Source organism: Planococcus citri, chromosome 1 (assembly GCF_950023065.1).
Source record: "Planococcus citri chromosome 1, ihPlaCitr1.1, whole genome shotgun sequence".
Classification (NCBI taxonomy): Eukaryota; Metazoa; Arthropoda; class Insecta; order Hemiptera; family Pseudococcidae; genus Planococcus; species Planococcus citri.
In genome coordinates this window covers 46,670,876-46,687,952 of record NC_088677.1, presented here as the reverse complement: position 1 = coordinate 46,687,952, position 17,077 = coordinate 46,670,876, and the positions used below count along the sequence as shown (strand labels likewise).

The 17,077-nt window shown below is 34.4% G+C and overlaps 1 protein-coding gene across 3 annotated transcripts in view; it reads right to left on the bottom strand.

Annotated features, from left to right (window-relative positions):
* LOC135832322 (Fanconi anemia group J protein homolog) overlaps positions 1-17,077 on the bottom strand; it is a 46,597-nt gene that overhangs the window by 12,193 nt on the left and 17,327 nt on the right. The window lies entirely within an intron of this gene.

Sequence of the window (17,077 nt, the reverse complement as noted above, 5' to 3'; positions counted from 1 at the left end):
GTGAAGATGCTGCCAGACAGAGAGAATAAGAATTGAAAAAACAGATATACATAAGGAGCCGTCGGCTTTATAAATCCAGCAAGAGCACCCATTCAGGGTTTTCTTTTTCTTTTTTTTTGCCCATTCAAATAAAAACGCAGAGCCGTATTCTGACGGCGTTCAGTAAATCTGTTATCTGTTTTTATTGAAAAAACCGTTTTATTTGTAGATTACTTCAAAGAAATGAACGAAAAAAAAATAAAAAATAAAATATGAACAAAGCTAGTAAGACGAAGAAAGATGAAACGAAGACCTAGAGTACAGTATTGTATTCGTTCACGTCATTTTACATCTTATATTCTGTTAATCCGTAATCAAAACCCACAACATTGTACTTAGAATATGACAAATTCACAGAGCCCAAGGAAAAACAATGTAGGTAATCAAATTGAAAAACATGCGATAGAAAACAAACGCGTTTTCTAATATTCGATAACGCTTTTCGAAAGCGACGAAAAAATTCTAACAGCTTTTTGTGTGCATAAGAACGCTAGAGTACTTACGAAACACTTATCAATTTCGATAGAGGGAATGTACGTAAGTACGTACATATAGGTATAAGAACAAAATATAAGAGTTTAATTTTTTTTATTTGAAATGTCGTACCTATTTTCTTTGTTTATTTTATAAACCCTAAGGCTAACACTTCATAAATATAGGTAAAATGTGCATTTATTAAAACTCAATAACAATGCAAGCGAAGCAGCAATGCACCTATACTCTAAATTTTACGAATTAATGAACAAAATTGAAAAATTCCGCGCGGTCCAATAAAAATGTTCAGAAGATGCTACTCGCATAATACGTAAAATTCAGAACTGAACTGAAGGGGCAGCTTGATCTCTAAGCAGTGTAAGCAAAGTTGATTCTCAAACACAACAATTTTGAATACTATATTGAAAGCACAATTGGAAAAATGGTGTAAAAGCACAAAAAAAATTAAGAAATATTGAAACAAATTGAATTTTATAGATAGAAAATTGAAAATTGATATTGATAATCTTCAAGTTTTTGCATCTTTGCTGATGTTTTATCGGTTAGGCTCTCATCTGATGGCAGTTAAACGTTTCAAGCCCATTTAGAAACCATTTAATTAACATCGTGATGCTCAGAAGAAATTTAACGGATCGATTTCAAAAGTTATCATCCGAGAAGTTGGACTGGAAAATTAGATTGTGTATGTACATATTTGGATTAAAAATCGAATTTGAGCCATCATCACTTATGTACTTACTTTGGAAATTTAGGATTCCCTATAGTGATTATAAAAGATGTAGATGTAAACGATAGGTTAAACTGATGAAAATTTGCGACAATTTTTTGTCGATTCTGTTCTCATCAATCGCTTTATAATTATGTAGACACGCACTTTCACAAAGAAACATTGGCAACTTTGACAGCTCACAAGGAAAACTTTTCATGCCACTAAAAAAGTTCCCATTCACATTCCTCCCAAATAAAAATATTTTTTAAGTCATTTTCTGGAGAAATTTTAAAATTCCAGCAATTTTAATATTTATTTTGGCCAGTCTAAAATTGACCCATGAGTTTTCCTACTTGTTTTCTTAAAAACCAAGTGAGCTGTTTCACTTTGACCTAAACTCACCTGCCTCTAAGTGAGTATGGTACTAGTGAATTCACAGGGTGTCCACTCATTTCTGGAAATGATTTTCCCTGGCTTTTCCAGGTTTTCCAGACAAATTTTTCCATTTTTCCAGACATTTTTTTTTTCATTTTTTACGCTTACCCCACACCTTAATTAAAGAGGAATTTTTGGGAGGGGGGGGGTGTAATTTCATTTCATAAGCTTCTCTTCGAACTGGATACAACTTCGGATATAAAAAACAGCTAAACTTCGATTATTAACTTTTTAAATTAAAAATAAATGAATAAATAAAAATGCATCAATTTTGGCCAATGTACCTACCTATACAATATTCATATGACTTATAAACATTTTTCTTTTGTTTTTTGGATTTTTGGAGGCCTGAAAATATGAAATTTGTTCATTTTAAAACGAGAAACAAATTGGCCCGAGCGAAGCGAGGGCTAGAACTTTTGAACATTTTCATTTCAAGATTCCTAAAAACGAGGTTTTCTTAATGCAAAGAGTTTATTTTTTGGCTTTTCAAATTTTAATATTGGAATGATGTTTTTTTGAAAGAAGTTACTTTGGAAAAATAAAAGAGAACAGGCTCGAGCGAAAGCTTCTGAAAATTTGCATTTCGAGAGGCATAAAAACGAGGGTTTTTCATGTGAGGACAAGTAGTTTTTTTTGGCTTTTAAAATTTTAGAATTTGAATGATGTTTTTTTTTCGAAGGAAGTTGATTTTGACAAAGAAAACAGAACAGGCCCAAGCGAAGGCGAAAGCTCTTGTAAATTTGTGTTTCGAGATGCATAAAAAGGACGTTTTTTTGTGAGGAGTCATTTTTTGGTTTCAAAACTTGATTTTTATTATCTAGAAATGTTCATTTTGCCTTTGAAAAAGAAAAGAAAACAAGCCCGAGCGAAGCGAGGGCAAAAGCTTTTGAAAATTTGTCTTTCGAGAAGTAAAAAATAACGTTTTTCTTTCATCACAGGTCATTATCCAAAATTTGCAATTGATTGTTTTTTCAAAATTCCAGGGATTTCGCGTGAAAATTACAAAACTCCCTGACTTTTCCAGGTTTTCCAGTCTTGTGGACACCTTGATTCACCAAAATGTGTCCTATTACAGAAGCTTGAATCAAATACCTATTCGGAAATAGATGTGTCCTTTTTTCTTTTTTTTTTTTTCTTTTTTTTACCAAAGATGGACCATTAGATACTGGAATTAAGTAGATACATATGGCTAAAATGTTTTCAAAATGAAGCTCAAAGATGAAAATGAGAGCAATTTCTCAGAAGGTTTGTGTCGCAATAGACGTCAGTAGTTTATCTTGGTACGCAATTTTTTTATACCAATAATTACGTTGTTTTTTACTTCAAAGTTCTATTACCCATTTGGAAAATCAATAGTAAATGAGGGTGCATTTGAAGGATTGGGAATTTTTTTATCAGAAGGAACTTTTTTCAAAAATTAACCTCACAGCAAATCAATAACATGAAGGCTACAATCTCGGTCATTAGTTTGTTGCTGCACTAAATGATATTCTAATGCTCAAGTCAAGGGGAAAAATTATTGTTTCAAAAATGTTGATTTACCTATCTATGTATAATATAATTTTGATTCAAACTGCCAAGTACATGAACTAAATGTACATAACGTATCAAAGGTAATAGGTACCTAATAGGTAGAATGTTACTCAGTGAGACTTATCATTCAATGTGTAGAGTGATCCATCAGGGAGAATTTGCAGATATTTACCATCGAATAATCTTCAGCATAGATTGGTTGAATATGATCACCTATGATTAAAATATAGCTCATAGATTCATTCTTCACGAGAAATAAACGACTAAATTATGTGTACTAAGTTGGTAACATAATTTTATTGCTGATTTCTAATTACTTCAAAAATTATAATTTTAGCTTTATCAAAGTACAGCTCGTGACTCTACTTTTTTTTACGCCAACATTCAGCGGAGCTATGCGCTCTATTTTTATTACGCTTCTCAGCGGAGCTATGCGCTCTATTTTTATTACGCCTCTCAGCGGAGCTATATGCGCTCTATTTCTATTATCTACGCCTCTCAGTAGAGCTGATACGCTCTACTTTTGTTACACCTTTTAGGATACCTACTAGGAAGATCTACCCGAGTTTGTATTTTTATAATGTAGTATAAGCACTGAAGGCGAGGGCTCAAGAGCAGGCGAGAACTTTAATCAAAAATGTATTACCTATGACTTTTATTTACTTAATAAATACAGTTTAGCCATAAAATAAAGTTGATGATTGAAATTTTTTCATTCCTCACACCTAACATCACTGGTGATGCGACAAATGAGCCCTGTATAGTGCACATGCCCGTCACACCTGCCCAAAAACATATATCAGACAACCCAAAACCTTTTTGATGAAGCGCAAAATACATAAATAGACTAGTCCTCCTTAATCAGCGCACTACATACAGGTTTATCAAGGTGTCTCGACCAAGATGTAGTCTTTATTAGTTATGTCATGCCAAATGGAAAATGAAAAAAATATTGGCCATCAAATTTTTTGTAAAAATCAATTTCCATGTCAGGTACCATACATCAAGTTTTGGTTTCAAAAATTTCACAATTTTGGAACACGTTTCTAATGTGATTCTTATAATATTTTGAATTTTAAAAAACTCACCAAAAATTGAAAAATCACCTTTTGTAGCTGAAAATTGTTTCTAACAAATAACAGTTCTACGTATTAAACAATCTAAATTTCGTACATTTTGAAGAAAGAACACGCAGGCGATTTTCACCACTTTAATAAATTAATATTATTTCAGTTCCAGTACTTTTTCATTTCTTAAATTTCCGCTCCGATGACAGTTTCGAATTCAATTTTGTAGCTGTATTGTTGCCATGTAGAAATTTGGGTACCTAAACTAACTTCGGCTATTTGAAATTAGGTTCTTCGGTAACGGCAACGATGTAACTTGATAAATCAGTAGACCCGGTCTTTCTCTGCATGAAAATTGGCAAATTCCCATTTCAAACTACGTTTCCTTACGATGCATCGAAGTTTATTCTACATTCAATTACCAGCTAAATCTAGGTACCAGGTAGCTATAGCTAATACATCCATAGGCCAAGATTATCAGGTTTCGGGCTATACCTATACATATTATGGTTTGAAATCGTGATTCGGTTTGAAATCGAATACTAAAATAATGGGTTCGTTTGACCGCTTCCTTTTTTCTACCATTCAATGCAAAAAGAATCGTCTCTTATAAGTATTATTTTGTTAGCTTTACAAATAGGCTACCTATAGGTAAGTACATTTGTACATCATTCAACTGGAAATAATTTCAACATTTTAATAAGCACCTCGACGTACATGTGTATCGACGGTTAATTCGTGAACTTTTATTGTTAATTATCGAGTTGAAAAAAGAAAAAAAACACCCTTCGTATGATTTGTTGCGTATATTAATTGGCCATGGGCACGCTTAAGCGTATTTTTACAAAAGTTATTCTATTATTCGGCCACCACTCGAGTGTCGTTTACCATTCGTAAAAATTACGATGCGCTATTAAAAAAAACCGCAATTGACAAACAAATAAGCCTATTTGAATTGTAACTTATGGTTCTTTCTTCTTTTTCAAGCACACGCCACGAACACACGAAAAAAGTGTAAGACCCAACAGGCAACTGCCATTTTTTTTTCGCCATCGGTACGATCAGCGACACCAAAACTGTCACGAGGGTGGTCTTTTTGTACGTAAAAATTAATACTTACTTGGGTTTGGATTCGATGTCGACCCAATATATGTACGCAGTCGTATCTAATAATGAATAAAATCTCTATTTGTGCATAGTGCACCGCGTACTTATTGGGTAAATGGGGAATGGCCCAGTCATATTATGTTTTGTACAGAGGGAAAAAAACTCAACTCGGTTCAAGTGAATGTGTATAAGCTGTAGAGTGTAGGATGCCTACAAATGTAATACGGTGAGCAGGCTGACGATAAAAATTAGGCATCGTATTACAAGGCGAACAATAAAAACGGATTTACTATCACAAAGAACCGTAGTCGGCACCCCTTTATGCAAATGATCACAGCGGGGGTAACGCGCCGAGGCCAATATATTAAAATGGCGATTGGGAAAAATGAAACTAACGGGGTTGGTAGGTGCGCGAGTACCTATATTATACATATCTACGTATGGAGAAAAAGGATCGTTATCACCGACATAGGGTGCTTTTTTATGATTCCTATTTTCACTACATATATCGCAGTCACAAACGCGTACGTAGCGCGTTTTTTGTCCTTTCGATTTTTTAATAAGCCATCAGCGCCATATTGTGATATTGCTCCTGTGTACGAATATGGACGGAGGTTCTTTCATTTCTCACGAACGATGGCTAATCTTTATCACGTGTAACACTGATGCGGTTTTATGAGAAAGCCAATAAACGAAATTGCTTTTTATCGTATTAATCTGCTGCTCTATATATGTATGTATAAGGTTACTACTGGGTAGTGAGATGAAATCTCCAAAGGATAGATACGTGGTCCTTAGTCCCTCAATGTAGGCAAGCAGTAATGATATAGAAATTATGGATGATCAAAAGGGTGATTATGAGACTGAAATGTGTGGTTAGGTTAAATTTCAAATTGCCTAAATCTGATACACGTGCACGATACGAGATCTTCTGGTTTAGCTTTCAGGCTTTTAGATGTAGACTACATGGATGACTATCTTCGGTAATATAGCGAGCGCGTTTATTCGGCTCGTTTTTAGGTTTTTTTAATGAATAACCGCGAGCTTTGTGCCAGCTTTGTGGGTTATAATGTGATGCCGATGCTTTTGGGTGGTTTTGGTTCATTATTTGATGAACGTTTGTTTCGTCGTCGTCGTGAACTCTCATTCTTTATGATGGAATTTATGCTCGTTTGAATTGGTTGTCTGCCTGACCAAAACATTTGAGAGTTTACTTTACGCCATTTTCATTGATTAACGTATTTTTTTCTCCAGTTTTTTGAATTACTCGTATGTTTGGATTAGAAGTTCTAGTTATCCATCAGACCGTTCCCAAATAACTGCATGTCAATTAAATTTTGCGATTTCATTATTTTTGCTGCCAAAAGCTGGCAAATGTTTAAATTGGGCATAAAAAAAAACATGCAAATTTGACTCGAGTAATTTAAGTAAGTGGTAGTAAAATGGACCACCTAAGCCTTTTTTGAGATTACTCTTCACCAAATTGACCATTTTTGGTCATCGAGGGCTTAAATGATAGATACATGTGTCTAGTTTAATATTATTTAATAAAACTACCTCACAAATTTATATACAGGTGGAGCAATTTTCATTTTGGCGAAGGTATCAAAAAAGGGGGTCTGACTTTGTGGGGTAGTAAAATGGACCACAGCAAAAAACACCTTAAAAAACGCATGAAAACACTTGAATGGTAGAACAATAGAGCACCTTAGCTTTTTTTATTTTTGTGATTACTTTTCACCAAATTGACCATTTTTGGTCATCGAGGGCTTAAATGATAGGTAAATATGTCTAGTTTAAGAAGATTGAATCAAATTACTTCGCAATTGCCTAAATCAAATAAAAAAAATAGGAATTATTGTTGTGGTCCATTTTACTACCTCACAAAGTATGACAGATACAAATACATTACAGATGAATTTCATTATGAAAGCTCAAGCCAAAAAAATATGTCCAATAGATGAAAATAAAATTGAAAGTATGTACTACTTAACTCAAGTTATCGTTCAGCAAGAAATGAATTACAAAAAATACAATCTGCATTCCAATCAAAATGTTTAATTTTTTATTGAAAATGAGAAATTCACACATTTCAAACAAACTGCCTTATCACTTTGAAAGTCGGAAATAATGAGTGATGGTCACCTAAAATGAAGTATCAGGTACAAATAACATCAGTTTCTGTCATTTCCTCCCAGGTTGAGCTAGTGGATATCACTGATACTGGTGGTCCATTTTACTACCACTTACTCTACCTATAAAGTTGAAATTTGATACTAATTATACACTTTGTTTTCGATCCTCGTAATCGATAAGTAGTTTTCAGTTCAGTCTTGAACCTTTTCTAATTTTCCAGTTTAGGAAAAACTCGGCAAAAAAATGGAATTTTAGCATCGATTTTGAATCAACTTTGCCTATTTATGGACTTTTGGATTAGTTTAAGCACAATTTTCCTAATTCGACTACTATCAATAAACAGGTTTTGTAAAATTAAGCCTATAAATGATGTGGAGGCGGTTTACGAATTCAGTTCATTTAATTTTGCAGGCGCGAAATTTGATTAATCAAGAGATAAATCGCAAACATGGAAGGAAATTCTTTGAACTGGAGCCTGGACAAAGAATACCCAAAAGAGCATTCATAAATAAGTAGCTCAGACTATATGTGAGGGCGCATACGAAAAGGGACTATACGACCAAAAAAAAAAAAGTTCCCTGAAATTACAACAATTTCAGATTTCAGGGAACTTTTTTTTTTTTTTGGTCGTATGGTCCCTTTTTGTATGCGCCCTCACATATGACCACCGAGCCACATTTCTAATGCCGAATTCCATTTATGTTTATTGTCGAACTTTTAAAAATTCAAATACGTACGACCCATTTGGGCAAAATAAAATTTAGAGTTTATGTGGACTTGGATATACCACTTCTGCGACTCAAAAATCCTTTCTTCCAGTTCAAAACTTCAAATCCATTTTCATTGCTTGTTTTTATTTTTGTATTTTTTTTTTGAAGAACTGAAAAATTTAAAAATCCACCGGATGCGTATGGAAAGGGTGAGCTACAATGCTACAAACTAAATTTCAATTATTATTATTATTATTTTTAATAATCAATTGACATTATATTTTTTTGGATTTTTAGTATTCCAAAATCGCCAAAACGGACGGTTTGAAAATTTCTTCAAACGATTTGGGAGATCGAAAATAGGATATTAATCATATTTCTCTTTATTCCTAATTTGAGCTTTGTTCTTTTCGCACAAATTTACTGCACTAGTGTACACTGGTGTAGAAAGTGTAGGATTTTTGTTCTTTTCATTTTTTTTTTACACTAGTGCAGGCAAGTTTGTGTTCTATTCAATCGGGTGTACTCTGGTGTAATGCATTGGTGTAGTTAGTGCATACACCATCTACTCCTGCTCTGGAGGAGGAGTAGATGGTGTACACCATGCACACTGAAATTGAATTGATTGTTGATGATAATTGTTTGCGTTTGCGTTCAAATGTGAATTAATTTATTGAAGAAAAGTTGTAAATGGAGAGTGAAATTGTAAAAAAGCGTATTTCATTCTATTTACAAACTATCGGAAGTAATGATGATAACAAAAATGGGATGAAAAAAACATCACCAAATAAATGTTACACCACCACATACACTGGTGTGAGTGGTGCATGAGTCGAGTACACCACCTACTCCAGTGTAATACACCAAGCTACACTAGTGTAAAAAGTAAATGCGAAAAGAACAAAGCTTTGACAAAATTTTGGGGTTTTCACAGAAAATGGGCTAATTTTGAATTTTCGAAAATTCCCCAAAAAAATGAAATTCAGTAACATGAAAGTCAATTTTGAGATGTGTTTTTGGATGCTCTTTCGATATTTCTCTGTCTGCTCCAAACATGTTTTCGCTGATTGAAAAAAAGTATCTATCACGTTGGAAGCTGCAGCAATTATTATTTTTTCACCTAATAGTTTTATACCTCAAATTTACATTCAAATATAATAGGAGGAAAAATAAATTTGGAAACGAATTACGTACTGTATCAAAAATTTACACGATGAATTCTTTCATGCACATTCACTGCATAAAACATGAAAAAAAAAAAAGTCTTCCACCCAGAGATTTCGTGTACAACACTGTTTCATTATAATGGAATAGTGTGGAACAAATCCTTTTCAATCTTGTATATTTCGGCGGAAAAAATTCACCGGCTAGGATGTGAAATATTAATAACCGAAAACAAAGTGCAAGCGTGTTTAAGTTCTTCGAGAAAAAAATACACGTTGACAAAAAGCACACCTCTCGAGCTGCTCAGCTCGGAATGAAAAACACTGTTAAAACTTTCCTTTTTTTTCAAAATATTAGACTTCTACAGAGTTATTAAGATAAAAAATTCACGATTCCATTTAAAGCGATATTTTTGTTCAAAAGCGTAATTTTGCTGCATAAAGCACGACGGCTTCAGTGGTCAAAGGGTAACGCCCTTCTTGCTAAATAACTCAACGTTTAGACCACTTTTTTTTCATCTTTTACACGCCGGTGACAGTGAAAACTTTCTTTAATACTCGTATACAGCCGTCAAGTACACACGTAGAGATTATAAATTTTTCAGCCATCGGTAATTTACAGTATGTGGAAAGTTATATACCCATCATCGTTTAGTACGAGTAATCCTCTCCAACAATAATAATAGCATCTCATCGTCTGCGACGAAAAAAAAAACACCGACGGGGCTCGAAAAAAGACCTTTTTAACTCTTACACTGCAGTTGATATATTTTCTCAGCACAAATGAAAACATCAATATCGAAAAATCAACCTTTCGAGTCCTTTTCAAGTGACAAAGTAGATTTTTATAAAGACTTTTTAATACGCTATTCACAATGAGAGCGAAAATATAAAAAAAATTGATGCTAATACGACGTTTAGTGGGAGTATATTGTTGTACCCTACAAATACAAAAACTCAATTGATTTCGTCGAGAGGTTTTCATTTTTATAAGTGTTCCATTGATTTGTAAGTGTTAAATAGTTCTCAACTCCGCGGCGCTAATTTACTCATCAGATTTTTTCTTTTTCCTTCCTTTATATGGACAAAAAAAAAAGGCCGAATTTGTAAATTTCTTTCCAAGCTGATAAACATTTTTTCCTTCACATTGCTATCCTTTTCTCTCAACACAAAATGTAGGTACTTAGGTATTCGTGTTTATGTGTTCATCTGTGAATGAATATAGGTACGTAACAAGGGTAAAAAACCCTCGAATAAACTTCAAAATATTCCAAACGTTTGTGGAAAAATCTCCAAGTTATTTATCAAGAATACACCTCGATTAACTCAAGCAATTTGGGTAGGTATACCTATTATTCATGCAGACACGTAATACTTACAGGTAGTGAAAATCTCGCCATTACGACGGCAAAAAAAAATTTACGATGATATTTTCGCCTCGTTTAACATGTACCTACGTACAATTTTTAAAATACACTTTGCAGCCACCAACGCCATGCCAGTGTTGAAGATAGTTCTACGTTAAAAGGATATATGGTCGGAGTGGGTAAGTTAACGAGGGATTTCTATTATATATTTCATAAAGCGAAATGCGTTCTCCTAGCATCCCAGATCCTTTTCATTAAATATTTTATCGTCGGCGGTGTAATGAAATAGGTCTTCATTATTTCGACAAAATAGCACGGCGTATCCCGGTATCAAAGGCATTGTATTTTTTGTTCCTCTCGTGCATATTACACATTACACACTTTGCCGTACGCGACCAAAGCAAAGGGTCTGGATAGATTAGGTATATAACAACAGCAGGTCCCGACAGGTCAGTCAGACGGTGAAAAAAAGTCTTTCAGATATAATTACTTCGGAGATGGCCTTCATTGTAAGGTCCACTTTTGGTGCTCCTTTCAGGTCGACGTACTTTTCATTATCGACTCGTCGCAATTTCAATTTTAACCCATGTAAATTACAAATGGCGCAATGCCTGAATATAATATGCAGATTTGAATACCCGTTATTTGCAAAATAATATGTCATTTTCAGACAAGGCATTTATAGTCGTAAGTTGCAATTTACATGGTTCTGTGTACGGTTTTCTCACTTTTTCGTTTCAATTTTTCAAAAAATATGAGGCTTCACTTGGTGACATTCAAAGGTATTTTTTTATGGAGATCATCATGGCCATCACAATAATCAACATCATTAAACGTCTATCCTAATTTCAAATTGCATCTCTCCAAATTTCTTGATCCTATCTATGACCAGGACCTCAACGACTGATCTCTTCGTCAGCCACAGACGAAAACTGTCCACTTAGTCGCCGATCTAGCTCTATCTTTCTTGCAACAGACATTTTCAACTATGATGCTCCGCTCCAAGTTATGGCCAGTTCTTGTGAATATTAAAAGTTCGAAACAACTCGAGGCTCTTTTCGCATTTGAGTAGCACTGCTGTTATCGCGCGGTGCATTTGTTCACTGTGCTGTGCTCTAGGTTCACAATAGTGTTAAGCGTGTATCTGTCTCTTCTTTCTTCTGGAGCGTTCATGTTTCTGCGGTGTACTTAGTAGGTATAGGTACAGAAATTATTGGGAAGACGAATGTGTTTTCACGAGTTTCATACATGGCCGTCTTGAGATCTTACCGCGGCACGAAAAATTTCGTAGTCGTTTCATGCTGCTTTTTGCAAGCGCTATGCTACATCAAATTTTGTCTGAAGTTCTACCACGTGACTCCGACCAAGGACTGCAGGTAGAGAAAATTCATTCAACGTATCAATCGAAGGCAGACATCTAAGCCAAGCCAAGCCAAGCCAAGCCAATTCAATCAATGACCATCGCCTCCAATTAATTCGAGTATAGTTTGTTCTGGTATTTACTCCTTGGATGAATTCTGCCATTTTTGCTTCATCCTCCACAATCAGTGAGGTGTCATTTGCACACCGGAGGTCCGACAGCTTCCCACCACTAACGGACATTCCACCTTTTCAACACTACCTATACATGGCATGTCTCACGATGTATTCGCCATTTACATAGGTATATGAGATAAATTTCGCCAGCCCTACCAGTTTTACAAGGGGAGAGGGAAATATAGAAATTATGTTTTGAGTTGTCACGTTTCATTCGAATCAACCTGGAGGTGAAACGAAGCGTTTTAGGTGAAAAAAACATAGAAGCGAAGTTGTAGAGAACGACATTTTAAACAACCTATACAAATGATTTCCTTAGATATTTCAAAAATACATACCTAGTTTTTAAATTATTCTCAAAAAACTGAAATTTTCTGATATTCACAAATTCCACTTTTCTGAAAAGTTCAATTTTTACGTTTTTTTGTTTTGATTGAAAAATAATGAAAAAATGGGGGGTAAGGTTCCCTCTGCAAGGAAAGGTGTAAATCATGGATGTGTTTTTGTGCCGCGCTCCGTTAAATTTAATCTTAGGCTAGGGAAAATTACAGAAGCCTTATTAAATTTCACTCAACATGCTTAATTACTTAATTTCTTCTTTTAAGTCTTCCTCATCAAACTACTTTTGCTAATGTCAGAATAAATAGGTATGGGAAATCAATCAGATTTTTCCCAAGGTTTTCAAAGTCAGACAACCATATACTTACTTACTGATCATATGAAGAATTCAACAATTTTTTTTCAAGTTTTCAAAAGTCAGCGTAATTAGGGTAATAACAATATTAATGTCAGAGAATATGACATATATTAATATCAAAATATCAGAAATGGGTCATTTGTCTTTAAAAGTCCAACGTATAACGACAAAAATTCATCACACATAATTTTTTTTAGTTTTGCCAAGTCACACTTGGTTATTTTGAAGTCTATTTTAACACAAGTAAAAAGTTTAAAAATCGGTACCTAATTATTTTTCAAGTTTTCAAAGGTCAAAGATAATCTCAAGAATTAATTGTAATTTTCTCCAAGTTCTTAAAAGTCAAATCAAATATTGTGAAATCAGATAAAAGCTTCAAGCATTGTACGTATAAACAGCATGAAAATCTATGAATACTTCCATTTTTCACCCTCAACTACCCCATAACAATGAAAATTGTTTGCTGTACCATAAAAAAGGGTCATCTGCATCATATTCAATACCAAGGTGCACAAGTTTAAGCAAATTAGTTCATTTGGAGAGGCTGTAGCCCTATCAACTGAAATTTTCATGAATTTTCATGCAGAAATTTCTGTTGTCAGGGCTACAGCCTCTCCTCATTAATCGATTCGCTTAAGATTTTGCACAGTGATGATAGCCAGGGAATATGATGTAGACATAGATGACCTTTTTTTTTTTACGGTACAATAAACAATTTTCTTGGGGGGGGGGGGTTAGGGGGAACGAAATTTTTAAATTGAGAAAAGGAGGTCAAAAATAATATTTTTTCAAACTGACATTAGGAATATCTTGAAATGACACTATAATTTACACTACTGTACGAAATTGGACTCATAGAAGTTCAGTAGTTTTTTTTCACAAGAACATTCGTGATTTTGAAAATTTCCTCAAAATGCTAACTTCACAAGTATGTACCTACACAGAAAGTTTGTAAAAATATCAAATTAAAGCTCTCGTTGAGGAAAACAACTCATTAAAAATTCAGAATCACGCGTCAATTCGTTCGCGAGAAATTCAACAGCGGAAATACGCTTAGTTGTTCAGAGAATTAAGCAGATAGTAGTGGTTGGACTGTCATCGTCATAATTTTTCATGTTTTTTGTTGTTACCTTGTTGAAATTATTATTTTTAGCTTAGCGAGGCAGTCCGACCGGACTGCTTGATTGATCAATTTTTTTTCAAGTTTGTGAAAGTCTGATATACTTACTACGTAATAAACTGAAATATCAGAGAATATACCCAATATTTCACAATACCTATATTATATTATATGCATATTTTAAAAAAAAGTGTACCCAGTTCCAAGCGATATTTTTGGATGCATTGCAGATTGAATGTCAAATAAAACCGAAAAATGCAAAAATCTCAGCACTATTTTCCCCCTGGGATGTAGCCTTATAGCTTCAAAAGTGCGAAAAAGGACACTAGGTAAGAACTGAGAAAAACTTTGGAATTACTCAATAGCAAATTAAAAAGAATGATAAGTTAATAGGTACAAGTGAAACTTCAAAAACTGAAATAGGCCGAGTGAAACTTAATAAGGTATAATTATTCCCATTTTCATAGTCACATGCAGAATTCATAGAAAAAATTGATTTTTTTTTTTAAAATAATAAAACATGGCTTTTTTTCCTTTAAAAGTTACGTCAAAATACATCCTCAAAATTTTTATTATTTCTCTTTCTCTTATCAAAGTAGATGGAGTAGGTACTTATACCTAACAAACAAATTGTCGTTTCAATAAACGACGACGGACTCGATCGAACAACAGACAGAAGAGGATTGATTCATGACGATTAAAATTACGTTTCCAGGCAGAGGGTCGTGCGATTGTGATAAAAATTTTACAAGCTGAAAACTGTACAAAACTACAATTTACATAGATACCAATGAGTGAAAATTTCCACCGAATGTCGATGGTTTGCGGGCTAATTCAACTCATCCGCCAGCAATTTCGACGTATTTAACGCGATGAACATTTCGTCAATGAAACATGAAAGAAAAATCACCTTTCAGCAGGGCATCCTTTGCTCGTGTAATACGTACGTAATCTGGTAAATGAGGAAACCCCGATGGAAATAAATGCTTCGATGAAAAAGGGAAAACTTTAATACGTTCGCAACGTTTATGCTTTCGGTTTTCAAAGTTATTAACCGCTAAAAAGCGTGGTCAGAATTTGCCAAGTCAAGTTTTACGCTAGTGTGCTTGTCTGCATCATCGTCGTCGTGAATATGGTTAGGTATAATAGGACGACGACTACGACTGGATGCTGCAGCGTAGGATGGATGTGTATTATACGTCGAGGTTGGTTTTGTATGTCAATAATACGAAATCCGGGATCCGTGTAATTTGTGTTTCAGTGAAAAGGACGTCGCTTTTCGTTGTTGGCGTTTTAGCTCGAACAAGGAAGACCCCGAACTTTTCTTGCACACACAATGTCAACGGATGACCGTTCGTCGCAGTAACCATGACGACAAAAGGGCGTTACTATTCTCACCCTGTGCGCGGCGTTGTCATAGCAACCAAAATGCCCCAGATCAACACCTTCCCCTAAACACCTTTTAGTGAAAAATACAAAGCGCCAATGTATCCCCCAAGAGCAACATTTCTATTTGCTGAACAACACGAAACGCTATCTCGCGTCCACCCCCCGCTTCGTCTGTCGCTCACATCATCATCATCAGCATCATCTAAACTAAACGTCGCCCTCGTCGTAATCGTTACGACGATTTTCCACGCTGAAATTCGCCGGCAAAACGCGGTAATTTTCGCCAGCATTCTTACAAGCGCACTCACACTCGCACACCCAGATGAGAGTTTTCCACATCGACTTCATTTAAATTTACCTTAAAAACCTCATCAACCGTAAAACTCCGTTTCGCCCCTTTTCCCGACCAAATTAACTTTTAAAACTTTTTGTAACGTTCAAGCCTCCGTTTAAAAAGCAGTTTTCAAAATTAATTATCTCGCAAGTCGATTATTTTTTTTTAATACGTGTTCTCTTTTTTGCTATGTTATTGTTGTTATTTTTTTTGTACACTTCTTTCTCCCTCGAATATTTTTTTTCATTCTTCTTTCGCCTGTTTTGAATTTTTTTGTTTTTTGTACGAAAGAAAACTACGCGTAGCCTACCTATATCTAAATGAAAAATACGAAAAATAACCCGATGAAAAAGCGTAAGCTTTTCCTCGTCACGTTATTCTCTTCTATGTAAAACAAAAAGGGGGGAAAACGCACTAATTCAAATTATACGTTCAACGACAAACAATTCTCGCTCGTTTTACAAACTTACGATGCATTTCCTGGTTTCATTTGTAGTAAAAATCCCATGTTTAGAGTTTTTTTTATGTCTACTGACGTGCTTTTCTTCGAAAAAAAAACCTGTTCAATCTCGCTCACATGGAGGCTCTGATTCGATTACTTTGAAAGGGGAAGACTGCTAAGAATTTTTCAATTTTTTCAATCAGTTTAAAAAAGAGGAATTTCAAAGTTACGTTTGAACGGAAAATCCAAATGGTGATTTTTTTTGCTTCAATAGCATATTTTAAGAACAAAATTGCAAATCCACATAATTGGACGCCTCCTCCCACACTATAAAAAAATTGCCAGCTCCAAAAAAAAATTGTTGTTGTTGTACTTACCCCACAGTTATAAAATTACAAATTACAAAATTAAGCTGGAATTTTGCGCTCATAACTTTGAGATGAAAATCCAGAACAGAAAAAGGAAAAGCCCCAGCTACTTATGAAAAATACGATGAACATTTATTTTACATATTTTAACTCTTCAAAACAAGTTTTACAGCCTTTCTTATCTCACTTGAACCCTTAGAAACGCAACTACGGATAGTAGATCACAAATTAATCAAACCACCCTCTCTCCTACCAAAAATCAAAGGCTTGATAATTTGCAAAATTCAATGTTTCGTACTTTTACGCGAATACACTTCTTTCTTACCTATACCTACTAAAATGAAAAAAGAATAATTTTTAAAAATATTCGATCAGTAGGTATAGGTACCTAACAAGAGAGTTCAATCTCCTAATTGAATAATACTCG